At 42.8% G+C, this 12,986-nt stretch overlaps 1 protein-coding gene across 2 annotated transcripts in view; it reads right to left on the reverse strand.

The window, feature by feature from the left end:
- znf592 (zinc finger protein 592) overlaps positions 1 to 12,986 on the reverse strand; it is a 151,354-nt gene that overhangs the window by 92,155 nt on the left and 46,213 nt on the right. The gene's annotated exons all lie outside the window — the stretch shown is intronic.

A 12,986-nucleotide genomic window follows, 5' to 3' on the forward strand; every position in this document is an offset into this window, starting at 1 on the left:
AGTCAATCACATGGACATGGGACTTTAGTCACTTGCTGGGCACAGGTTTCATGTTTCCCTCTCTAAAGGACATGAATGCACCTTTTGAATTTTACAGTCCACCCATCATCTTCATGGCCCATTTTACCAGCTTTTTACTTCCAGACTTCTTAACCAAATTAAAATTCACAAACTGGTTGTAGAACAGGGGCTCATTCTCTGGATTAGACCAGTCATCTATTCACACACTAACATAACCAATACATTACCATACTCATGTTACAGCTCCTGCTTCCCTGTCAAACCTGTTTGCCCAATTCACTAGCAATTTCTGGTTCTGTTTTGGAATTTACCTCTAGAGGTTAGCAGCCTGGCCATAGCATTGATGTTACAGGCCAAAAACAAATACCTGGAAAAACTCAGCAGGGCTGTTGAAGGGTCATTCGGACTCAAAACTTTAACTGTGTTCCTCTCCGCAGATGTTGCCAGACCTGCTGAGTTTTTCCAGGTATTTTTGTTTTTGTTTTGGATTTCTAGCGTCCGCAGTTTTTTGCTTTTATATTGATGTTACAGGCAATGGGCTTAGGCAAGGATGGGATAAAGTTTATTATGCTCATTGGCCAGATATCACATTTAGCTCAGAAAACAATGGGTAAAAACAAAACTGCCAAATTCAACAATCTGACGTTACTAAACTGGTTGGTTGCAAAATCCTACCAATTGTTTTTGATATTACAAAGTAATGGAGACTTGACTACCTACTAGCTCCTGCCTCAACTCTTTCCAGTCCCCCACAATGTTCTCATACTTATTTCAGTACTTCTAGACAAAGTCTAAATTGATTTTTTTTTAAAATACACGTACAGCAAGTCAAGTGTATTGCAAGGAGAATTGATACAAGAGTAGGGAGATTATGATTCAGTTATACAGAGCATTGGTGAGACCACATCTGGAATATGTGTATAGTATTGGCTCCCGTATTTAAGGAAAGATGTGAATGCATTAGAAACAGTTCAGAGAAGGTTTGCTAGATTACTATCTGGAATGGGCAGGTTGTCTTATGAGGAAAGGCTGGACAGGCTAGGCTTGCACCTGCTGGAGTTTAGAAGAGTAAGAGGCAACTTGGTTGAAACATATAAGGTCCTGAGGCGACTTGACAGGATGAATATGGAAAGGATATTTCCTCTGTGGGAGAATCTAGAATGCTGGATCACTATTTCAAAATAAGGGGCCCATTTAAGATAGAGATGAGGAAGTTTTTTTTTCTCTCAGAGGGTTGAGACACTTTGGAATTCTCTTCTAAAAAAGGTGGTTGAGGCAGAGTCCTTGAATATTTTTAAGGCAGAGGTAGATAGATTCTTGATAAGCAAGGGGCTGAAAGGTTATCGGGGGTAGGCAGGGAAATAAGATTAAAATCAAATCAGGCATGATCGTATTGGATGGCAGAGACGGCCCGAGGGGCCATTTGGATGTGTGTGCGTACGTACGTACGTACGTAGTGCTGTTCTCCAAGCTTGTATTGAGCTTCACTGGAACAGTGCAGCAGGCCAAGGACAGCATGAGAGCAAGGTGAAGAGTTAACACAAATGACTGAAAGCTCTGGGTCATTCTTTGTGGACTGAATGGAGGTCTTCTGCAAAGTGGCCACCCAATCTGGGTTTGGTCTCCCCAATGTAGAGATCACCACATTGTGAGTAGTAAACACAGTATATCAAATTGAAAGGAGTATGTGAAAATTGCTGCTTCACTTGGAAGAAGTGTTTGGGCATTGGATGGTGAGGCATGAGGAGGTAAAAGGGCAGGTGTTACATCTCCTGTGTTTGCATAGAAAGGTGCCTTGGGAAGGGGGCGGGATGTTGGAGGTGACTGCAGAGTGGACTAGGGTATTACAGAGGAAATGGTTCCTACAGAATTCTGAGAAGAGATTGGGAGGGGAAGATGTGTTAGCTGATGACATCACACTGAAGGAGGCCGAAACGGTGGAAAATCATCCATTGAATGGTGGGGTGGACAATGAGGACAAGAGGAACCCTATTGCGGTTCTGGGAGGGAGGGGAAGGAGTGAGAGCAGAAGTGCAGGAAATGTGGCAGATATGGTCGAGGGCCATGTCAACCACGATGGATACAAATCTGATGTCTGTTTGAAAGAAAGAGCAAATTTTCATTTATATAAAGCTGTTCACAATGCCTCTATGTCCCAAATGCTATACAGCTGAAGATCACATTTTGAAGTATAGAAAAGCAAAGTACTGCAGATGCTGGAAAATTTATTTTTTCTTTCATGGGATGAGGGCATCACTAGAAATGCAAGCACTTGTTGCCCATCCCTTATTGCCCTTGAACTGAGTGACTTGCTAGGCTGCTTCAGAGGACAGTTAAGAGTCACATTGCTGTGGGTCTGGAGTCACATGTAGGCTAGACCTATCAACATCCTGGGGGTTACCATTGACCAGAAACTGAACTGGACTAGCCATATAAATACTGTGGCTACAAGATCAGGTCAGAGGCTAGGAATCCTGTGGCGAGTAACTCACCTCCAGATTCCCCAAAGCCTATCCACCATCTACAAGGCACAAGTCAGGAGTGTGATGGAATACTCTTCACTTGCCTGGATGAGTGCAGCTCCAAAAACATCCAGGACAAAGCAGCCTGCTTGATTGGCACCCCATCCACAAACATTCACTCCTTCCACCACCAACGCACAGTGTCAACAGCGTACCACCTACAAGATGCACTGCAGGAACTCACCAACGCTCCTATGACAGCACCTTCCAAGTCCATGATCACTACCATGTAGAAGGACAAGGAACACCACACCTGGAAGTTCCCCTCCAAGCCACACACCATCCTGACTTGGAAACATATCACCATTTCTTCACTGTCGCTGGGTCAAAATTCTGGATCTCCCTCCCTACCAGCACTGCAAGAGCAGAGGGACGCAGCAATTCAAGGAGGCAGCTCACCACCACCTTCGAAGGCCATTTGGGTTGGACAATAAATGCTGGCCTAGCCAGCAATGTCCACATCCCATGAATGAATTTTAAAAAAAAGTTGGTAGATTTTCCTTCCCTAAAAGGACACTAGTGAGCAATTGATGTTAGTCTCATGGTCACTTTCAATTGCAGATTTTAATTAATTGAATTCAAATTCCATCAGCTGCTGTGGTGAGATCTGAACCTTACAGCATTAGCTGGGCCTCTAGGTTACTAGTCCAGTGACATTACCACTACTCCAAAGTCTCCCTGCAATCTGAAATCTTAAATTTAAAATAGAAAATGCTGAAAATACTCAGCAGATCAAACAGTATCTGAGGAGAGAAATAGAGTTAACATTTCAGGTCATGATATTCCTTCATCGGAATTGAGGAAAGATAGAAATGTAAAAGATTTTGAGCAAGTGGAAGAGGAGAGGATGTGGAAGAACAAATGGGGAGGTCTGTGATAGGGTGGAGGGCAGGAGAGATTAAATGACAAAAGGCTGCATGGGTATAAAAGCCAAAGGGAGTGGTAATGGGTATAGTAAAAGATGCGTCCAGCTGAGGTGTGAATGGCTGCATAGCAACTATCTGAATGTAACATGGAGGAATAAATAAAGAAATACGATAAAATCGAACCAGCAAACTAAAAAACAAAACAAAATGGAGGCAAAGGCCATGATTTAAAATGGCTGAACCCAATGTAGAGTCCAGAAGTCTGTCAAGTGCTGAGTCGAAAGATGAGGTGCTGTTCCTCAAGCTCCAGCACCACTTCCAATTGCTCAAAACCACTATTACATTTCTCTTCACTTCTGATGAAGAGAGTCATCACAACCTGAAACACCAAATCTGTTTCTTTCCACAGATGCTGTCTGACCTGTTGAGTATCTCCAGCATGTGTGTTTTAATAATCTCCTTGTCTTGCAGCCAATTTTTACAGGTTACATAAACAGCAATGTGGTAAATAACCAGTTAATCTGCTTAGTGGCGTGGAGGGATAAATGTTGGTCAGGATACTGGGAGAACTCCCCTGCTCTTCTTTGAATAGTGGCATTATGGTATCTTTTATGTCCATCTGTGCAGACAGATGGGGCGATGGCTTAAAGTCTCATCTGGAAAAAAAATGCAGTGCAGCACACCCTTGATTAAATAAATACTGAACAAGACAAGAATGGCTTTGAAGTGTACCAAGTAGAGGGGTGATCACTTTTCATGGCAACCTGCCAACAAAATCGTAAGGCAGATCTAGACTTTGTGGAAAATGTTATTACTAAGTGTATGATCTGCATTAACCGTTCATCAATTTCATTTTTAATTTTAATGTTCACTTGTACAACCTTTCACTTCACACAGCCTTATGGGTTAGAAAAGGTTTTGAATATTTTTGTTTGAATAGAGAGTGTCAATGAAAATGGATAGCATTTACCGACCTGTCATGAAAGTGAGATAAATACTGAAGAACTGCTGAACTAATGCCCATATTTGCACTGGAAGGATTTTTGAATATTTTTGTTTGAATAGTAAATCATTGAAATAGGCTGGCATATTAAGTAGCTTGGAGTAATTCCTGATCTCATCGCGAAAGGAGGCCAAATTAACATGTTCACAGCTGAACTACCGCCGAACTAATTGCTAGTCCTCCACTGTAGTAATTCTGCTCATCCTCTCCCCCAACTACCACCCATAAACTGTCCAGCCAACACTTCCAGACAATTTTCTCCAACGCTGTCATCGATATTCACGATTCAAATATCACATTAATTCACAAAGAGGGGCCAAAAATGGCTTGGGCTCTAACAACCTGCTCACATGCTGAATGAAGTACATGGCAGAAATCTACACTTACTTCAATGGAATTAAAAATGGGATTTAAGAACCTTCACGCAAACATACCAATTAGGAGTAGGCCACTCGTTTCCTCAAGCCTGCTCTGCCATTTATTATAGATGATCTGATTGTAACTTCAGCTCCACATTCTCACCTACCCCCGATAACATTTCACCCCTTATGAAGAATCTATCTAACTCTGCCTTAAAAACGTTCAAGGACTCTGCTTCCACGGCCTCTTGAGGAAGAATTCCAAAGACTCAACCCTCGGAAAAAAATTCTCACTTCTGTCTTAAATGGGAGGCCCCTTATTTTTAAATTCTTAGTTTAGATTCTCCCAAAAGAGGAATCATCCTCTTCGCATCCATCTTGTGAAGACCTCGCGAGATCTTATGTTTCAATTAAGTCGTCTCTTACTCCTCTAAACTCCAGCAGATACATGCTTAACTTGTTAACTTTTCCTCGTAAGACAACCTGAACATTATTAGTCTAGTATTAGTATTAGTCTAGTAAATGTTCTCTGAACTGCTTCCAATGCATTAACATCCTTCCTTAAATAAGGAGACCAATACGGTACATTGCACTCCAATGTGGTCGCACCACATCCGTTATTTTTTTCTTATTCATTCATGGGCTGTGGGATTTGCTGGCTGGGCCAGCATTTATTGCCCATCCCAAGATGCCCTTGAGAAGACCTTCTTGAACCGCTGCAGTCCATGTGGTGTAGGTGCACCCACAATGCTGTTAGGAAGGAATGGAGTTCCAGGATTTTGACCTGGCGAAAGTGAAGGGACAGCGATATACTTCCAAGTCAGGATAGTGAGTGACTTGGAGGGTGGTGGTGTTCCCATCCATCTGCTGCCCTTGTCCTTCTGGTTGGTAGTGGTTGTTGGTAGTGGAAAGTGCTGTCTAAGGAGCCTTGGCAAGTTCCTGTAGTATATCTTGTAGATGGCACACACTGCTGCCACTGTACATCGGCAGTGGAGGGTGTGAATGGTTGTGGATGTGGTGCCAATCAAGCGGGCTGCTTTAACCTGGACAATAGCAAACTTCCAAGTGTTGTGGGAGCTTCACTCATCCAGGTAAGTGAGGAGTATTCCAACACACTCCTGACCTATGCCTTGTAGATGATGGACAGGCTTTGGGGAGTCAGGAGGTGAGTTACTCACCACAGGATTCTTGGCCTCTGACCTGCTCTTGTAGCCACAGTATTTATATGCTAGTCCAGTTCAGTTTCTGATCAATGATAACCCCAGGATGTTGATAGTGGGGGATTCTGTGATGATAATGCCATTGAACGTCAAGGGGAAATGGTTAGATTGTCTCTTTGTGGAGATGGTCATTGCCTGGCACTTGTGTGGCGCGAATGTTACTTGCCACTTGTCAGCCCAAGCCTGGATGTTGTCCAGGTCTTGCTGCATTTGGACATGGACTGCTTCAGTATCTGAGTCGTTGCGAATGGCGCTGAACATTGTGCAATCATCAGCGAACATCCCCACTTCTGATCTTAGGTTGGAAGGAAGGTCATTGATGAAGCAGCTGAAGATGGTTGGGCCTAAGATACTACCCTGAGGAACTCCTGCAGTGATGTTCCAGAACTGAGATGACTGACCTCCAATAACCACAACCGTCTCCCTTTGTACTAGGTATGACTCCAACCAAGGGAGAGTACCCCCACCCCCAACACACATTCCCATTGACTTCAGTTTTGCTAGGGCTCCGTGATGCCACACTTGGTTAAATGCTGCCTTGATGTCAAGGGCAGTCACTCTCACCTCACCTCAGGAGCTCAGCTCTTTTGTCCACGTTTGAACCAAGCCTGTAATGAGGTCAGGAGCTGAGTGGCCCTGGCGGAACCCAAACTGGGGGTCGGTGAGCAGGTTATTGCTACGCAAGTGCCGCTTGATATCACTATTGGTGACCCCTTCCACGACTTTACTGATGATTGAGAGTAGACTGATGGGGCGGTAATTTGCCCATTTGGATTTGTCCTAATTTTTGTGTACACGGCATACTTGGGCAACCTTCCACATAGCTGAGTAGATACCAGTGTTGTAGCCGGACTGGAACAGCTTGGCTAGGGCCTTGGCAAGTCTGGAGCACAAGTCTTCAGTACTATTGCTGTAATATTGTCAGAGTCCATAGCTTTTGCAGTATTTAGTGCCTTCAGCTGTTTCTTGATATCATGTGGTGTGAATCGGATTGACTAAAGGCTGGCATTTGTGATGCTGGGGACCTCTGGAGGAGGCCAAGATGGATCAGTCACTTGGCACTTCTGGCTGAAGATTGTAACAAATGCTTCAGCCTTATCTTTTGCACTGATGTGTTGGGCTTTCCCAAATTGAGGATGGGGATATTTGTGGAGCCTCCTCCTCCAGTGAGTTATTTAATTGTCCACCACCATTCACGAGTGGATGTGGCAGGACTGCAGAACTTAGATTTGATCTGTTGGTTGTAACATCGCTTAGCTCTGTCTAGCACTTGTTACTTATGCTGACAGGTACGTAAGTAGTAGTCCTGTGTTATAGCTTCACCAGATTGACACCTCATTTTTAGGTGTGCCTGTGCTGCTCCTGGCATGTCCTCCTGCACTCTTCATTGAACCAGGGTTGATGCCCTGGCTTAATGGTAATGGTAGAGTGGGGGATATGCCGGGCATGATGTTGCAGATTGTGTTCGAGTACAACTCTGCTGCTGATGGCCCACAGCGCCTCACGGTCTCGAGTTGCTAGATCTGCTCAAAATTGACTGAGCACAGTGGTAATGCTACCAACACAACACAACACAATGGAGTGTATCCTCATTATGAAGGTGGGACTCCCTCTCCACAACCACTGTGTGGTGGTCAGCCCTAGCGATATAGCCATGGATGGTGAGGTGAGGTGAGGTCAAGTATGTTTTTCCCTCCTGTTGGTTCCCTCACCACCTGCCGCAGACCCAGTCTAGCAGCTATGTTCTTTAGCATTCGGCCAGCTCAGTCAGTACTGGTGCAATCGAGCCACTCTTGGTAATGGGCATTGAAATCCCCCACTCCCTGCGCCCTCGGTGCTTCCTCCAATTGGTGTTCAACGTGGAGGAGCACTGATTCATCAGCTGAAGGGAGGTATATGGTAATCAGCAAGAGGTTTCCTTGCCCAAATTTGACCTGATGAGACTTGGCCTCATGGGGTCTGGGGTCAATGTTGAGGACTCCCAGGACAATTCCCTCCCGACTGTATATCACTGTGCCTCCGCCTCTGCTGGGTCTATCCTGCCCGTGGGATAGGGTATATCCAGGGATGGTGATGGTGGTGTCTGGCGCATTACCTGTAAGATATGATTCCGTGAGGATGGCTATGTTGCTGTTGCTTGATTAGTCTATGAAACAGCTCTCCCAATTTTGGCATCAGTCCCCTAGGACTTTGCAGGGTCGACAGGGCTGAGTTTGCAGTGTTGTTTCTGATGCAAGGTCCATTCCTTTTTTGAGATTTTGTAGCAGTTTAAAAATTATTTAAGATACAAAGTAGCTTTTAAGAGCCTGGACAGCAGATTTCCTTCCCGACAATCGGCAATGGTTTCATGGCCATCTTTAGACTTTTAATTCCAGATTTTTATTGAATTCAAATTCCATCATCTGCCGTGGTGGGATTCAAACCCGGGTCCCCAGAGCATTACTGTGGGTCTCTAGATTACTAGTCCAGCGACAATAGCACTACGCCATCACCTCCCCTTGACTGGTTAGGACTGAAGCATAAGCTCCCCTACTTTTGTATTCAATTCCCCTTGCAATAAACGATAGCATTCTATTTGCTTTCTTAATTACTTACTGTACCTGCATACTAACATTTTGCAATTCATACACTAGGACACCTAGATCCCTCTGCAACTCAGAACTCTGCAATCTCTCACCATTTAGATAATATGCTTCTTTTTTTATTTTTCCTGCCAAAATGGACAATTTCACATTTTCCCATATCATACTCCATTTGCCAGGTCTTTGCCCACTCACTTAACCTATCTATATCCCTTTGTAGCCTCCTTATGTCCTCTTCACAACTTACTTTCCTACCTGGCTTTCCATCATCAGCAAATTTAGCAACCATAACTTTGGTCCCTTTATCCAAGTCACTTATATGAATTGTAAAATGTTGAGGCCCCGGCACTGATCCCTATGGCACACCACTCGTTAAATCTCGTCAGCATGAAAAAGACCCATTTATGTCTACCCTCTGTTTCCTGTTAGCTAGCCAATCTTCTATCCATGCCAACGTGTTACCCCTCCACAATGAGCTTTTATTTTTCGCAATAACCTTTGAGATTATACCTCATCAAAAGCCTTCTGGGAATCGAAGTATAGTACATCCACCAATTCCCCTTTATCCACAGCATATGTTACTTCTTCAAAGAACTCCAATAAATTGGTTAATCATGATTTCCCTTTTACAAAACCATGTTAATGCTGCCTGATTACCATGATAATTACCTTCAATTTTCCATGTTCCCTGCTATAACGTCTTTAATATTAGTTTCTAACATTTTTCCCATGACAGATGTTAAGCTAACTGGCCTGTAGTTTCCTGCTTTATGTCTCCCTCCTTTTTGAATAAAGGAATTACATTCGCTATTTTCCAACCTAATAAACTTCACTGAATCTAGGAAACCTTGGAAAATTAAAACCAATGCATCAACTATTTCCCTAGCCACTTCCTTTAAGGCCCTAACATGAAGCCCATCAGGACCCGGGGACTTGTCAGCCCACAGCTCTAACATTTTGCTCAGTAACACTGCCTGGATGATTGTAATTTTCTTGAGTTCTTCCCTCCCTTGCATTCTGTGATTTACAGCTATTGCTAGGATGTTACTTGTGTCTGCTGTAGTGATGTAAAATACCTGTTCAATTCATCTGCCACCTCTTTATTTTCCACTATTAATTCCCCAGACACATTCTCTATAGGACCAAGACTCACTTTGTTAACTTTTCTTTTAAAAATATCTAAAGAACTCTATCTTTTTTTATATTTCTAGCTAGCTTTCTCTCATGCTCTAATTTTTCCTTCCTTATGAATCTTTTGGTCATTCTTTGCTTTTTATATTCTGTCCAATCTTCTGACCTGTCACCCATCTTGGCGCAATTATATGCTTTTCCTTTAAGTTTGATATATCTTTAACATTTTTAGTTAACTACAGATGGTGGGTCCTCCACTTGAAAATTTTCTTTCTTGTTGCAATGTATCTATTCTGTGTTCTGAAATATTCCTTTAAATGTCTGCCATTGCATCTCTCTTGACCTATCCCTTAACCTAATTTGCCAGTTCACTTTAGCTAGCTCTGCTTTCATGCCCTCATAATTGCCCTTATTTAAGGTTAAAATACATGCCTTAGACCCACTCTTCTCTGCCTCAAACTGAATGTAAAACTCAATCATATTATGATCGCTGCTACCTAGGGGCACCTTCATTATGAGGTCATTAATAAATCCTATTCCATTGCACAATACCATGTCTAGTATAGCCTGCTCTCTGGTTGGTACCAGAATGTGCAGTTCTAAGAAACTATCCCAAAAACATTCTATGAATTCCTCATCTAGGCTACCTTTGCCCATCTGATTTTTCCAGTCTATACGTAGATTAAAATCCGCATGATTATCGCTGTACCTTTCTGACAAGCTCCTGTTTCCTCCTTTATACCCTGTCCTACCATATGGTTACTGTTAGGGGCCTGTACATCACTCCCACAAATGACTTCTTGCCTTTGTCGTTTTTCATTTCTACCCAAATCACTTTTACATCCTGATTTCCTGAACTTAGGTCATCCCTCTCTATTGTGCTAACATCATCCTTAATTAACAGAGCCACCCCTCCACATTTCATAGCTTCCTGTCCTTCCTAAGTGTCATGAACCCTTCAATATTCAGGTCCCAATCTATGTCATCCTGCAGCCATGTCTCTGTAATGGCCATCAGGTTGTACTTATTTATTTCTAATAGTACAATCAGTTCATGTGTTTTGTTTTGAATACTACATGCATTCACATACAAAGCCTTTAGTTTATATAAAAGCCTTTTATTATCTTTGCAACTCTAGCATTATCTGCTGATTCACTGATATTTGTACTCGCTGTCCCTTTCTGTATGGTCTGTTTACCATTTCCCACATTAATACTTTTCTCTCTTACCTTATTTCAACTCTTTGATTTAACACATCTTCCCAAATTTGATCCATTGCTCCCATTATTTAATTTAAAACCCTCTCAACTTCCCAAGTTATACGGTTGCTAGAATACTGGTCCCAGCACGATTCAGGTGTAGGCCATTCCAACTATACAGCCCCCACTTTCCCCAGTACTGGGGTCAGTGCTCCACGGACTAGAACCACGTCTCCCAGTCTTTGAGCCATGCATTCATTTCTTGAACTTTATGTACCTTATGCCAATTTGCATGTAGCTCAGGTAATAATCCAGAGATTACTACCTTTGAGGTTCTTTTCAATTTAGTGCCTAACTCCTCATACTGGCTATACAGAAACTCTTTCCTAGTTCTACCTATGACATTGGTACCTACAAGGATCACGGTGACTGGAACCTCCTCTTCCCACTGCAAGTTCCTCTCCAGCCCTAAGCAGAGGTCCTGACCCCTGGCACTAAGCAGGCCAGACAGTTGTCTGGACTCTCGCTCTTTGCTGTGGAGGACAGTGTCAATCCTCCTCCCTATACTATCCCCTACTAGTACTACATACCTTTTTGCTCTCCCCACTTGAATGGCTTTCTGTATCACGGTGCCATAGACAGTCAGTTCACCCACCCTGCAGCCCCCACTCTCATCCAAACTAGTTGAGAGCCTCAAACCTATTGAACAACTACAAAGGTTATGGCTCCTGAACTCCTGCCCTCTGGGGTCCCCTTACCTGCCTCACTCAGTCACACCCTCCTGTCCTTAATCACTTACCAAATCAGAAGACCCTATCAAAAGGGGAGTAACTGCCTCCTGATACAAAGCATCCAGGTAACTTTTCCCTCCCTGATGTTTTGCAGTCTTTGCAGCTCCACCTTGAGCTCAATGGCTCTGAGTTGAAGCTCCTCAAACTTCAAACACTTACTTTTTAAATTCATTTATGGGATGTGGGCATTGCTGGCTAGGCCATCCCTAAATGCTCTTGAGAAGGGCCCTTGCAGATGTATTTGCCTCGGATCACAGCGCCACCCAGGAACTCCCACATACTGCAGCCATGACACATCACCTATCTTACCATCTTTAATGTGTTTTAATTAACTGCTTAATTATATTATTCAATTGTTCATTTTCCTTTTTTAATATTTTAATATTTAATATTTATAAACTTATCACCAGTATATTAAACTGTGGAAATAGAATAGACCTTACTACTTACACAAGATACTCACCAAACAGCTAGCTTCTTTCATTGTAGTAGAGTAAGAACCAATTCCTACAGGGTGAAAAAGTTAGAAAAAGCAAAAGGAAAGGAACACCTCCTTCCCCTCCTCACCTAACTCGCCCACTCACCAAACTCCCAGGTATGCATTCAGTTCCAAAAGGCACTAATTTTCAAGGTATGCAAGGTCTGGAAGGGATTTTCAACTCAATATGCAGAATACAGTTCAAGGGATCCTGCAAAGGAAGCCTCGAGTGTGCAAGGGTAGTTTAACTTGAAACTAATGCCTCCCAGGCCAGAACAGTTTGAATCTCCAGTTGACATTGGGGTCTATTTGTGAAAGTAAGTAATGCAGCTTTAAAAATAAAGTTTAATGCACTGCAAAAATACTTTCCAATCAAATTCTGCTCATTGAAGTGGAAATATTAAACTCTGCATAACTCTTTTAGTATTCCTCAATTTTTGATTCTTGATTGCATCCACTGAAGGCCACAACGATCATGTAGAAAGTTAACTGTGTTTCCGAAAAAAAAACTTGCTCTGGTAATGTACAGTGCTAAAATTACTGTTTATGATGTTGGAAGAACAGAGAAAGGTAAGAGACAAAATGGAAGGGGGAAGAAGAAAGAGATGAAAGAAGAGGAGGGGCTGGGGAAAAAAGGGGTTATGAGACACCAGGAAGGGAAAGACAAGGGCATGATAACAGAAAGGGAAACAATGGTGTGTATACATGGAGTAAGGCAACAGAGTACATATGGTTCAAAAATTTTAAAATGGTTACTTGGAAAAAATGTGTTTTTAAGAAAAACAAATTTGCATGTATATATGTAGTGCACATT

This window comes from Carcharodon carcharias, chromosome 32, assembly GCF_017639515.1.
Source record: "Carcharodon carcharias isolate sCarCar2 chromosome 32, sCarCar2.pri, whole genome shotgun sequence".
Classification (NCBI taxonomy): Eukaryota; Metazoa; Chordata; class Chondrichthyes; order Lamniformes; family Lamnidae; genus Carcharodon; species Carcharodon carcharias.